Genomic DNA, 13081 nt, shown 5'->3' on the forward strand with positions numbered 1-13081 from the left:
GGGAAAGAAAGAAATTCTACGTACGGCTGTTCCTAGGACGACAATGGGGCGTGTTTTAGGGTAAGCACTTGGAGGCCTCAGAGAGAAGGTTGGTGCATAAGAAACCACCTGGAGGGCCGTGAGAACCTTCTGGAGAGAGAGCAAGGACTTTCAGTAGTTGTCACGGGCTCTAAGCAAGAGACATGGTGGCTTGGACCGGTGGAGTGGCAATGAGGCTACAGAGAGTGGAGGGAACTGCAGTGTTGGGAAGCAACTGATAACTGTTGATTCTCATTTCTGAGATGGGCAACTAGGGGAAGAAGCAGGTTGGGGTGTGTGGGGTGCGGGGAGCAATCATTCTGCTTTGGTCATGTGTCTAGCTTTGCTACCTCCTACTGCGTCTTCACTCTGTGCTCTTATTCTCTCTCTTCTCAGCATGCTAACTGACGGAGTAGGGACGTAACTTATTGATTCCATTCCATTCTAATCCCACTGGAATGTAAGTCTCACGAAGGTAGATTTTGATCTGCTGCCTTCAGGTATGTCCAGCACTCAGAACAGGGCCTAGAACTTAGTAGGTGCTCAATAAAACTCCACATGCAGGTCTGCTCTGACTGAGGTGGTAGGGTTCCAGATGAGATTAAAATGCCTGACCCAGGGAGTTTGGCAAGTGGTCTGTTTGGTAGCTACTCACAGGAAATACCTAAATTGAGTGACTTATAGAAATAAAGGTTTATTTGGCTCATGGTTTGAAGGTCCAAAGGCCAGGGGCCATCTCTGATGGGGTGTTCTGGCTGCGCCGCTACATGGCAGAGGACAGGCATGCGTGGTCTGTGTTCATGTGTGTGTCTGTTTTGGTCTCTTTCTTACTCCTTAAGAATCCCCCAGGGGCCGATCACAGGCACCCTGTCCTAATCAGTTAATCACTCCCAAAGCCCCACTTTTGATCCTATGAAGATAGTAAGTTTCCACTTAATACCCTCACAATGGAATCTTAGCACATGAATTTTGGAGGGACACATGCTATAGCAAATGGCTAATCCGGGGCACTGTGACCAGGAGACTTTCCCAGATGTCTTGTACTCCCTGCTATGTGGCTTCAGAGACCCCCTTTCCCTGTGGTTAGGAAGTGATGGTTCATGACAGAGTCTGCCTAGCACATGTAGGTTCACAACACGTTTGATGACTGAATGAATGAGTTAACAAATGAAAGGAAGACTTGCCATGGGAGCCCAGGGCAGGGAGCATTGGTTTCTCTTGAAGCGACTGAATGAATGAGTTAACAAATGAAAGGAAGTGTTGCCATGGGAACCCAGGGCAGGGAGCATTGGTTTCTCTTGGAGCCTCTCAGGGGGCTTTGCTCTGGTGACAAGCTGCCCCTCATGGGCCAGGGGAAAGGTCGCAGTGGCCGAGGGGGTGGCATTCTGAGCAGAGCTGCAGAGCGTGCCAGCACAGAGCACGACGCAGGACGAGGCTCCTCAAGGAGGTTGGTATGACTGATGGGGACGGACAGGAGGGCCGGGGCTGGATCCGGGGAGACTGGGACGCCTGGGGCTGGGAGACATCCACTGGCATTACTGTCCGGTGGCCCTGGCCCAGGCAGAAGCGGAGAAGTGGGGAGAACGGGCCATGCAATTGGAGGGCCTGGGTGTGAATCCCAGCGCTGCTGCTTACCCTGCAGGACTGTGGGCGGTGACAGCCCGTGGCCACTCAGCTCGCCCAGCTGTACAAGTGGCCACAGGTGTGGACTCTCCCCACCTAGGTCCTTTGCGCTTACCGCCCTCCTGTCGGAACAATTGCCACGCGAGCTCCTTATTGGCTCTCAGCTGCAGTACCCCCTCCAGAAAGGCCTTCGTGCCCGCACGACAGAAAGTGGTCGCGCTGCATGGCATTGGCCCTCTGTGTTTGCATCGCAGTGCTTCTTGCAGCCTGATGGTCTCTCGGTTATTATTTTAAATGTCTCCCTACCTTCCTGCCTCCCCCTGGATGTCAGACCATATCTCTCTGGCTCACTGCAGTAACCCCAATGCCTGGAAAGTGCTGGGGATATTGCAGGTAAAGTGGGTGCAGTAGTTTTGAAGGTGTGGATAAGACTCTGGGTGTTGGGGAGTCTATCTTAGCTTTTGCAAAGGAGGAGCAGGTCTCTCAAAGCCCCTGACCACTGGTGAGGCTAGGGGTGTAGGGGAAGGTGAGGGTGGCCTCCACATGCTGATGGGACGACTGGGTGTGTGCAAGGGAGAGGCAGAACGGTCACACTAGGGCGGGCAGCCCCGGCCTGGCATTGCCCCCTCTTCTCCTCCCAGGCCTGCTCTGTGCTCCGGATCCCATCGCTGATGGCCAGAGGCTCCCGGCTCTCGACGTGCTCAGGCCCATGCTAGAGCGTCTCTGCAGAGAGGCCCAATGGCATGAGGGAAGGAGAGGTGGGGAGAGGACAGGTGTCATTCCTGCCTCTGGGAGCTGCTGAGAAAGCCTCAGGGAGCTCCAGTGGGTACTGCCAAAGGGGGCAGACTGGCCCAGCCTGTAAACTGCGGTGCTTGTGTACCACGGGAGCAGTGGCTAGTTCTGAACCTGGTGAGGCCTGGAAGCAGAAGCCCCCATGCAGAGGTGTCTGTGACAGAGTCCGGCAGAGAAAGTCCCTTTCCCACCCAGGACGCCCACCCCGGCCAGAGCTCTGAATCACCAAACCAGAGCGGGATTTCCCTAGGAACCAAGCGATGGCAAAGACAATCACGATAGAAGATTAATAATAAACTGACAGAGGAGAGAAAAAAGGACACCCGAGGGCACAGAGAAGGAGCAAGAAGACCAGCGTTCAAGGGCAGACGGGCCAGGAAGACCAGGTCGTGTCCAGTAACTTTTAGGGGAGAAGGATCCCTCTGGTGGGAGGGCAAAGCAAGATGCAGGAAACACCCTGGGGTGGACAGGTTAGAGAGAGCAGACCCCAAGTGACTGGGGACCAGGCTCAGCCACCTCAGGCCTCTTCTCCCACTCTCTCCCTCCCCTCTGACCAAACTAGCCTTCCTCTGTTTCCGGAGCCCGTGATCCCATGTCCACCGCAGGGCCTTTGCCTCACCATTCTTCTTGGGATGCACATCCTCCCGGTAACTGGCTCACTCCCTCGTTCCTGCATGTCTGCTCAGAGGGGCCAACTGACCTCCCCGTGAGCACCTGCCCCGCCCCGCCCCTGCCCCAGTGGCTGGGCCAACTGACCTCCCCGTGAGCACCTGCCCTACCCCGCCCCTGCCCCAGTGGCTCTCTCTCTGCTCAGTGTCTCTCCATGGCCTCGAAGAGCACCCCGTCTATTTTCTTGTTTCTAGAGTAAGGGCAGGGGCTTTGCTGTGTTGCTCTTAGAGTCCCTGCCTCGCCCCTGGTGTCTGGCACATAGTAGGTGCTCAACAAATATATGTAGACTGAGCCGTAAAACTCCTGGGTCAGCAGGGGGAGAGGAGGAAGGACATGGGAACAGCTGGGCTGCCATGTCCCTAGTGGGGTGGCCAGAGCTCTGCACAGGGCCAGCAACTATATCTTCAGGAGGAGGTGCTGGAAGTTTCTGAGGGGCTTGAGGAGGTCTTCAGAGGTCCCTGGGCAAAGTGGAATCTGAAGATGCAACAAGTTGGAAAGAAGGCGGGGACTCCTTTCCGTGTGGTTGTCAGTGGATCAAGAGGGAGGCGGTTCCGGGAAGCGGGACTGGATGATGCACAGGCTGAGGAGTGGCCCCTGGGGCTCAGGTCCCAGGGCTGAGGGTGAAGTGTCAGGCAAGTGACAATGTCCATCTGAAGTCTTGGCTGCCCCATCTGGAAAACGGGGACAGCACCACCTGCCTACAGATCTTCTCTGATCATTAAATAAAATAATGAAGAAAACACGCTTCCAGGGTGACTCCGTAGTGAGTCCTAAGAAATGGTAGCAGCACGGGAGCGCCTACTGGGTGATGTGTGCTTGGAATAAAATGCAGAAATGAGGGACCAGCAGGTGGCGCGATGGTTAAGGTGCTAGAATTCCCACATGGTCGACCGTGGTTCAAGTCCTGGACCTGGCAGCTTGCTTTCTCACTCTTCCTTTCTGTCTTTCTCTGGCAAAATTCATGTGAAAATAATAATAGATAAATAAAATAATTCTTTAAAAAAAATGCAGAAATGAAAAAGATGTGGTTCCTTCTCTGGGGAGAGGCCTGCAAGGGAGCTCAATATGGTGTGGAAAATGGGATGAGAGTGGAGGCCAGGGAGGCCAGGCTGCGGGCGCACCTGTGGAGAGCAGGCGACGCCACCTGGGTGTTCAGGAAGGGCTGTGAGGAGTTGGTGACAGCTGAACTGGGTTTTGAAGGATGAGTTGAAGTCAGGAAGGCCGAGAAGGCCAGGGGAGGGCAGAAGGGATAGCAGCCCCAAAGACGGGTATGAAACACTCACTCTGCAAGTTCACTGAGCACCTACCAAGTGTTCAAGGCTCCTCGGTGGGCACAGTGCCTGCCTTCCTGCCCGACTGCAGGGGTGTGGCCACAGCAAGTGGAAGCTGCAGGTAATCCCTTTCTGCTGAAGTGCTAGGAGGGAACTGGTGAGACTGGCAAGGGAGATCAGGCTGGGTCAGCGAGGGCCTTGAATGAAGCCCAGGTCCCAGCTCTGTGCGGTGGCCAGTGTCCAGCAGGACCCCGCGAGTGAATGCACAGTGAATAAAGCGGGGGCACAGCTGGGAAAGCTTCACGGAGGACGCTCGCCCCTTCCTACCACACCCTGCCCACCTGCCTTTCAAGAGCAAGGCTTCCCGACCTGCACACCTAAATGGATCGTAATCACACGTGTGGGTGGCTCAGCAGCAAGAGGCTCTGAGCCTGGGGGAGTTCCCTCTCTCGGCCTTGTGTGCAAGTGAAGGAAGTGTTGGATCCCACCCCGAGGCCAGGATGTGGGAGGGCCGACAGGCGGCACCTATGCCCAGGTGGCAGGAGGGCCGAGGGCTCTAGAATGCTGACTCTACCCCTCTGTCCCACCCCTGAGTGTCTCTGCGCCTCTTTGCTCATCTGTAAAATGGGAGTAATGGTGGTGTCATGGGGGTTGACGGGGTTTCTCCCCTGGTGAGTTTTCGTCATGGGTGCCTTGTCAGTGCGTTCTGCCAGGGCGCCACCAGGTCTGTCAGTACGCTGGCGTGGCTCCCGATCGACGTGTCAGAACCACTCAGGGTTCTAGCACTGGGAGAGGCAGCCCAGTCTGATTCTGTTTCTGCTCAGCCTGGAAAGGGCTGTGGGCTGTAGAGGTGGACCAGGACCCTGTCTCCTGGCCCTGGTAGGGTTTGCAGGGTGTCAGTTCGTCTTTCTCCACAGTAGCCTCCCCTTCAGCTCCACCAGGGCCATCACCCCCGACAGTGTCAGCTGGGGTCTCTTGTGCATTGGGGGCAGCCTGGGCTCCCACGGAGTAATTCACAGTGTACTGACCCGTCGACCCACTCCTCGGCCTGCTCCCAGAGAGACGCGGGGCTTCCATAGGCCCAGCTGTGGTCCCTGCTCCCAGCCCCAGACCAGGTGAGGAGCCTGGTCCTTGGTGCCCCAGCTAGGCTGTCTCCACTTGCTGGTCTCGTGCCCCACCATCTAAGGAAAATGCTGTCTCATGCCTCTCCTGGTAAGCTCTGCTTTCTGAGGGGCTGGGTCCTTGTTCCCCCTGGTTGTCATGTGTTCTTTGTGACTTGCACAGAGTCTGGCCCAGAACAGGGCCTTGAGATTGTGTGGGGGGAGGTGGATGTTAGAGGTAAGAGGAGAAAAACCGGCAAGAGCAGCCTCTTCATAGACAGGAGAGCCCTGCTGACCATCTAGTCACCATGACGTCGGCTGAGCACAGACCGTGTGCCAGGTACGTTTCTCATCAGATGAACTCATTTAATCTTCACAGCAAGCCCTTGAGAGTTCTGCCATGTCTCTCATTTTATAGTTGGAGAACCCGAGGCACAGAGAGGTGCAGCAATTTGCCCAGGGTCACACAGTTAATAGGTAAGAGAGTCAAGATTCCAGCCCTCGTAGCAATGAATCACCTACTATATGCGGGTGCTGTCTCCTTTAGGGCTTCAAAAACCTTGGGGAAACTGAAGCTCAAGGGGGTGGTCATGTCAAGCCAAATAGCCAACAAATGGCAGAGTCGCAGTTCACACGCGTTGACTGTGTGCAAAGTCCTGACCAGTACAGTCTGGGGCCAGAGCAGGGAGAGGCTCTGCGGGGCAGCTGCCTCCTCCCCTTCCACCTGGTTCTGAGTGAGGGCAGGTACCCGCTGAGCCTATTCCCCAGCTCAGTGTGGAGCTGAAGGGCTTCTGCTAAAGTCTGTGCCTGCTGCTCACAGAGGGCATTATCTTCACCTGTGAGCCCAAGCGGAGTGGGGCAGGGAGCACAGGGGTTCAGAGTCCGAAGACAGTGCAGAGTCTCAGCGACCTTGGGGAAGGTGCCCCTGTCTCCTGGAGCCATCTCTTCTAGGACCGGCGGATTCACAGGGAATATTACAAAAAGCTGTGAGATTGTAGCATGTCCCTGCTAGGAACCTTCTGTGACTCTACCTGAGACCTGGTCTGTCTCCTTCTGTCTCTCTGCCATCCCCACAGCTGCCACCCCGCCCCCGCCACACACATGCGCGCGCGCGCACACACACACACACACACACACACACACACTCTCAGAGTGCTAGCCATGGTCCCCTTCTCTGTTGGAATAAGCCAGGCCCTCTCATGCTGTGTTTTCCTGTATCTCACTGTCTTTCTGCCTACATCCACAGGTAGAGAACCTGCAAAGGGGCCGAGCAGGATTTAGTCAGACTGAGACCATCTACCATCTTTCTGTTTTCCTTTCCTCTCTCTTCCACGCAGATCACTCTCCCATCCCCTTCCCATTCGTGTTAACAACCTGCGTATGTCTGCGTGTTCATACAATCACATACGAACTAGAGGTGCAAATCGCATTCACACAGAGACCCTAGGCACAGACCCCAGGCACACCCCCGTCCAGGAGCTGGGCCATTGTTTTACAAAATGGGATTAAATGAGCATCGTTTTTTTGCATCTTGCTTTCCTCATTCAAACAGCACTCCCAGTCAGCTGCGATAGAATTCATCCCTTTAATGGTGGCATCGGAGTGTAGGGAGGAAGTACTTTAATTTCTCATTTGGTCTCCTATTGATGGGCATTCACTTTGTTTCCTGTTTTTCACCCCCCAGCTATAAACAGTGCTGCAATAAACATCCTTGTACAGACATCCTTTCAACCGGAGCTTTTTTTTTTGATGGATTAGAGTCCCAAGAGAGGGATTCATCAATTGAAGGGCATCTGTAATTTTTATTTTAGTTGATGTTGCCAGATTACTTTCCAAAAGTGCTTTAACACTTTACATTTTTCTCCAACAATGTATGAGCCTACTATTTCCCTGCATCCACTCCAGCAATAGGTGTTAGCATTATTTTTACTCTTTGCCTATCTGATGAGGGCAAAATAAAACCTCAGAGTTCCTTTCATTTCAATTTCCTGTAGAAAGAATGAATTTGTCCACATTTTTTGTTTGTTTCTTGGCTATTTGGATTTGGGCCGTGCCTTGCTGCCTTTTTTTTTTCTTTTAAATAATTATTTTATTTGACTTTATTTATTTATTTATTTTTATTTGACCAGAGAGGAACAGAAAGAAAGAAAGTGAGAAAGCAAACCACCTGGTCTGGGACTCGAACTGCAATTGGCCATGGGGGAGTCCAGCGCCTTTAACCACCATGCCACCTGCCAGCCCCAGTGTCTCGCTTATTCTTTTCTTTGCCTAATTCCACTCCTCCTCCATTTCGTATCAGTTTGTAACAGCTCTTTACATATATGCATATTTATCTTTTGTTTGACACGTGTGTTGCAAATAGTTTATACTCAACTTTCGTGTTCTGGTACTGGCTTTGTGAATGATAACTCTTGCCAGAAAAAAGTTTTGCGTGGCACTAATGTGTCTTTCTTTGTAAATATCACTTTCTTGGTTTCTTTTTAATGTCTCAAGACTGTCTTGTCATCTCTGTTTTCTTCCAAGGTATTCATTATCTTATTGTATTTACTTATTTTTTGACTGTTTAGTCTTTAATCGATCTTGGGGGTTATTTATGTATGTGATGTAAGGGGACGTTTCCGCGTTCTCGGTAGAGCTAGCTGGTCATGCTAGCATCAGTAATAAAACAATTCCTCCTTTTCTGACTGAACTGAAATGCCGTCTCTGCCATCTTTTGCATTCTCATGGTTACTTTGATCTAGTTCTAATCTCTCTTTCCTGTCCCACTGATCTCTAAGCAACACATCCTTGACAGCACCATTTGGGTTTGATTCTAGGGGCCTTGTTATTTTCTGATCTCTAATAAGCCCAGTTATTCTTTCATATGGTTCTCTTAGGAACAGCACGGTTACTCCTGGGCCTTCGTTTGTCTAGGTAAACTTGGCGCTTGTTCAACTCCACAGTGCCGGCATCCCCAGGGCTAGGAGGGGTCAAGCACTCACTGGGGAAGCAGGAGATGCTTGTCGAATGTCAGTGCTGGTATCTCTCCCCAGGCCCTCCTACCCTAGCTCTCCTACTGTGCTAAGATAGCAAGTAGCGGGGCCAGCAGATGGCATGGTAGTTATGTTGCTAGACTCCCACGTGACTGACTTCAGTTCGGGTCCTGGACCCAGTGACTTGAAAATCACACCAGGTATGTGTGTGTGTGTGCCCAAGATCCCAGGAGGAGAACAAGGAGAAGGGATTGCTATGTAGCCATCCCCGTGGGGTGTGTGTGTGTGTAATTCTCACTTTCCTTTTTACTGTCTCTGTCTCTTTCTCCAGTGAGTGCACATGCCCTGTGGTAAAAAACTCTAAAAAAAAAAAAAGATAGGAAGCAGTATTCAAACCAAAAGTAGTCAGCATGAAAATGTGGACAGAGCAGACGTGAGTGGGAAGGTGTTAGAGGGGCTTTGACCCTTGGGAGGTTGTCAGATCTGAAGCCCTTGAAGCCAAGAGGCAGATATTCATTTATGTAGCACCTATTTATCGAACACATACCCTGTGCTGGACCTTCTTCTAGGGCCCGGGATCCCGTGGTAGCCAACGCAGACCGAAGCTTAATTTCAGGGTGTGATTAGTATTGTGTTCATTTTGGGGAGGGGGTGTGATAATGACATTATTTAAAACCAAGAGTCCCTTTCTTTTAGCGATACTTCCTGAAATATTTACAGATCAGATTATGCAAAGGCTGGATTTATTTCCAAGCAATGAAAGGATGTGAGTCCCGTCATGCGCCTGAGATGCATCCTGAGAAACGTGCCGTCAGGCAGTCTGGTCCTTGCTCCCTCGCAGAGTTCACACTCAGCTGAGATCGCTCACCAGGCACCTGGACTAAACGGCACTGCCTGTTGCTCTGAGGCTACAGACCTGTCCGTGTGTCCGGGACGGAGGACTGCAGGTAAGCATAGCACAGTGTGAGTATTTGGGTGCTTAAGCATACCTAAACCCAGGAAAGGCACGTGAATAAACATGCAGCATGAAGAGAAAAGCAGTACTCCTGGACAGAGCGCTTTCCATGAGCGGAGCGTGCAGGACCAGCCGGGGGAGAGTCAGTGAGCCGGTGGAAGGAGGCGTGCAGGCCTCGGGCATTACTGTACCCCGCAGACTGTGAAAACGCTGGCCGCCGAGGCCACACGAGATGTATCAGGAAACACTTTGCTTTTGCTCTATATAACTTAAGCTTAGCTTCCTCTGTAACGTCCTTACTTTCTAAACGTTTACACTCTGGAAGCATTTTGACTCTTGCAATAACTCGTAGCTTAAACACAAACACAGTGTAGGCTGTACAGAAATGTTTCCTTTCTTGCTCTTTCTGCCATTTTTCCGTGCTGCCATAATGGTGCATGTTAACATCCTGGCTGATCTCTCAAGAGCATCAGCAGTGCTGAAAAGGGAGGCAAACGCTGGGGCCTTATTAGGCCGTGCTCCAAAGTCATTGGCCGGTTTCTAACTGTGACGACGAAGCGTGGTTCCGTTGGTGAATTTGAAACCATCGCTGACCACAGAGCTGGAGAAGTTGTTCTGAACCTCACTGGCAGGTAAAACAAGTGAGGAGTGACCAGCCCCGGGTTTGATGTGCAACTCAAACAGCTAGAGACATGGCAGAGTCATCTGCTCCCATCCCAGCAGTTTGCTTTCCTCGTCCTGTCAACCTCAACGGGTATCATGGGCCATGAACGAAGAAGATGGAGACATAGGAGGAAAAATCCTGGGATGCTTTGTCTAGGGATGTAATGCACACATGCAAATAAAATGCCTCACTGGGAAAAAAAATCCCTTTCTTTACATCCGTATTCTATAAGCTTCTTTTTCTACTTAAAAAGTTTGAACTTTTTAAACATTTTTTAAAAACATGTGAGAAACTAGGACACTACCCAGAGTCCGGATTATCAGTATTGCTGTCTCCCACCCCCACGTCTTGTCCCACTGGAAGGGCCATGATGAACAAAATAACATGAAATTAAACCATACATGGGAGAAAATGATGCAGTTTAAAGTAGAGGTGAACACAAGGTGTAAGAGGTTTCTGCCGGTATAACGCAGCATGCTTTTTTTAAGGATTCTGCCATAGGGCGCATCATCTTGCTGGAGAGAGAAAGAGAGAGACAGGGAAAGTGAAAACTCATCCCCCAGAGGGCAAGGCAATGCTGCAACCTTTTCTCCCCCATTCTCCTCTTGGGATTTTGGGCACACACGCACATGCACACGTGTCCAGAACTCAAACTGTAGTCAGCCCTGTGGGAATCCAGCACCTTAATCTCCACGCCAGCTGCTGGCCCTGTAGCACATGTTTTATGGTAAATTTTTCTGTTTGTTTTAAATAGGTAGAAGGGGTGCATTCTAAAATAATGATAAAAGAGTAGTATGTAATGGGCCAGCAGGTGGCGTGGTGGGTAAGACTCTGAATCCCACATGGCCAACTCTGTGGTTTGAGTCCCAGACCTGGTGGCTTGAAAAACACACCAGGTACATGTGCACGTGTGCCCAGAATTCCAGGGGGAGAGTGGAGGAGAAGGGATTGCGATGTGAACTCTCTGGTGGGGGGACGAGTTCTCACTTCCCCTTTCCCTCCTGTGTACCTCCAGTGAATGTGCATGCTCTGTGGCAAAAGTCTAAAAGAAAAAGAGCAGTGTAGGGGACACACAACCAGTAACTCGGGACTTACTTCCAAGTACACGCACTGCACGTATGGCGCGTGCTGATCTGGAGCACGACCGGCCCATAGCACAATTGCTCCCGTTAGCAGCACCACAAACGCGAGAAATGTGCTCAGCTGTGACATTGTGACAGCAGTGACGCCACTGAGAGTTTTTCAGCTTCATTAGAATCTTATGGAACCACCACAGTGCATGAGGTCTACAGGTGACTGGACTGCCACTTAGCACATGACGGTATGTATACGGGAAATCAGACTGGTCAACAGATCCATAACGACAGCAGCTCAGCGACGGGTTAGTAGAAGTTTATTATTTGATTTTCTCTACTTTTGTCTATATTTGAAATAGGCCATAATCAAAACGTTTTTAAAATGCACACAGAACTCAATATGTTGCAGGCAGTTTCGAATTGTCTTACACCCATGAAGTGAGCAAATCCTCCAGATCGTTCTGCGAGGAGGACGTGACCACCCCAGTTTCAAAGCTGAGAAAGGCGAGGCCCCACGTGACTCAGGAAGCTGCCCAGGTCACAGATGGTAAGTGGGAGGGCTCTCTGGCCTCACAGCCTTCTCGTAAGCGCCACGTCCTACTGCTCATTGCAACGAGTCTGCGGCCAGAGCGACACGTGAAAGGACGAGAAGGGCTACGAACATACGCAATGGGATTAAGGGGCAGAAGACGCCTGGTAGTGGGAGCAGGGCCGTGGAGGGTGGAATGGGCGGGATGCTGTTTCTGTGAGGGTGATCAGAGAAGTCCCCTCTGGAAAGCTGAGACCTGCCCAGAGGTGAAGGCGCTGCACGGGGATTCAGGAGCGATGTTCAGGCTGAGGGACCACGGACTCCGGGAGAGCAACAGGGAGGAGGCCGGTGGGCCTGGAGGGAACCAGCAGGCAAAGGCAAAGGTGGGTGAGCAGCTGTCTGGCGCCAGGTCTCACTGCTGACCGCGCAAAGGGGTTTCTAGCTTCCGAAAAAGTGAACTAAGACATCTCAGTAAGAGCATTACAATATCCTGAATTTATAAGCTCGACAAGCACTTCCATACACTCCCTGCATTGTGCGGTGTTAAATTCATCTCTCACAGAGGAGTAATTTAATTCTGAAGCCAAATTAACTGCTCTTTGCCTTCTCCCAAAGTCACCCACTTTTGATATTTTTTTTTGGCATAAGTTAATATGATTTCCTCTGCCCTTCCCACGCTTCTTCTCACGCTTACGTACTTTTTGGGGTGGTTATTCTATTATCACCTTATTATCCATCGGTAACCAAGTGTAATTCACTTTCCAATGGATTGATGCTGCTTATAAAATGCCAGGTCAACTGGAAGCAGTCTGGCTAGTGAGTCCTCGGAGCCAGTGTAGACAGACAATCGTGTGTGGAGCTGGGACCAGGCAGTGCTGACCCCTGGCGTGCTGAATTACCTGTAGTCAGACAGCCCAAGTGTCAGAAGCATAGCCACAGAAGACTCTTGAGGACACAGGCTGTGATGACTGCGTCAAACTCACATCGTATGCGCTTCATATTTGACATGGTTGGTTCCTGTTTGCACTGGTTCTAAGTAAGTTTCTGACCGTGTCACGTTCACTGGACTCTGCAGATATATATGTCCCTAAGCATGGGCTCCCTTGAAGCAATGCCTGGCTATCCCTGCGCAAACCATACTTGTCCGGTCGAGTGGAAACGTGTACGTGGGGGCCCGTAGGCCCTACTGCTGTTTTGACATAGGCTGAGTGTTCATCGGAGAGCGTGCCTTGTGGGCGAGTGAGACGTGGGGGCACACACAGTAGCTGGATTCCCTTTACGGTAGAATCACCCCCGGAGCTGCACACTGGGAGACACGAGGACAGAACATGAACTGAATCCAAAGGAGAGGCTACACAGTAACACTTATTCTAGGGGCCAGCAAGTGACATGGTGGTTAGGGCACTGGATCC

Source organism: Tupaia chinensis, unplaced genomic scaffold, assembly GCF_000334495.1.
Source record: "Tupaia chinensis unplaced genomic scaffold, TupChi_1.0 Scaffold000496_1, whole genome shotgun sequence".
NCBI classification, from domain to species: Eukaryota; Metazoa; Chordata; class Mammalia; order Scandentia; family Tupaiidae; genus Tupaia; species Tupaia belangeri.